This window comes from Myotis myotis, unplaced genomic scaffold (genome assembly GCF_014108235.1).
Source record: "Myotis myotis isolate mMyoMyo1 unplaced genomic scaffold, mMyoMyo1.p scaffold_m19_p_5, whole genome shotgun sequence".
Lineage (NCBI taxonomy): Eukaryota > Metazoa > Chordata > Mammalia > Chiroptera > Vespertilionidae > Myotis > Myotis myotis.
Genome location: NW_023416357.1, coordinates 94,074,043 through 94,075,475, shown reverse-complemented (window position 1 = coordinate 94,075,475; position 1,433 = coordinate 94,074,043).

Sequence of the window (1,433 nt, the reverse complement as noted above, 5' to 3'; positions counted from 1 at the left end):
CCAGAATCATGTTTCTATAAAATTCTTGGACTGAAAATCTCCTTTCCTCTTTCATCGCCCTTTCTGGGTCTACTTTCAATTCCCTCATATGCCTCTGAAAAACAGACGACTCATTGTAAACCTGTGAGTCATAAGTGCAGGAGATAACTTTAAAAGGCTTCAAATGCTAATGGGAACTTGGTCAAAGCACAAGCTCTACACTTACTCCTAACGGAGATCTTTGACCCCAGAAAGTCGGAAGGATTTTAACGTCACTGGGAAGAAAACCGAGGCCACATGGTGAAGGCAGCCACATTTAGAAACAGTTCAGTGCCTATTAGAAGAGTTCTCGGTAGCCCTGGGAAGCCAGTTGTCCCAGAAAAAACATGTTCATGGGCAGTGCTGTGATCTGCCAGGAATCGGTCATGTGCTTCAAGCTGGCTTAGCCAGATGCAAACAATAACTGAGTAGATTTTGTTAACAAGACACAAACCAACTCTTACCTCACCTAGATGGACTAAGAGTAAATACAAAACACAGCCATTTGGGGTTTAGAAATTGGTAAATTTCTTCATTAAGGTCCAAATAGATATAAAGCACTTTTATTAATTGAATGTGATTCAGTCTTTGCAACAAGCTAACTCCAACATCCCTAACAAACAGTGGCAGAACAAAAGAGCCTTTCATTTGTACAAACATATGAGTGAGCCTGTACATTGAACAATGAAGTGGCATGTCCAATAAATGCTCAGGTGCGCCCAGGTTCAAGAGGGAGTCTCCAGGCATCTGACATTAAAAGTCCCACAGGATATGTTATGGTCCTTGAAGCAGGGCTCTTGATTTGAAGACTTTGCATGTGTAATTAATAACAGCTTGAAAACCCTTACTATACCACCATCTGAACAAAACTGCTGAATATGCATGGCTTTCCATTTTGTCAAGTGAAAAGAAAAACGCATGATCAGAACTGAGTGAGGAGCAATTTTTCAAGACCCTAAGATGGGTTTCCGTGACAACATACCCCACACCGAGATGACATTATTTCCCTGCACCTGCCAAAATGAAGCCCAGTCGCCAGGTAGGGAAGGGAGGATGACATTCACATTCCCTGCGCATGACAAAGCTCTCCTTTTAGCATCCACCACCACCCTGACCAATGAACAAAGCGTGTTTTGTTCGGAGAATGAATGGGGACAGCTTTCTTCTGTGCGTTTTATTAAAACTTGAAAGCTGTGGCTGGCTGCCATCGATGACGCCTATTGAGTTCCAATAGCCTAATGTTCAAATCTGACTCACCAGCAACCCACCCAACTCCACATCCATCGGCATCGTGACATCGCGGGATGCGCAGCAGGTCTGAAGTTTTTATCCGGAAGGACTTCCTACTGCGATGGAGCAAATACAGGTCCTTTGTCACGAGGGCTAGAAGAACGAGACCTTTCTTCGCACGGTAA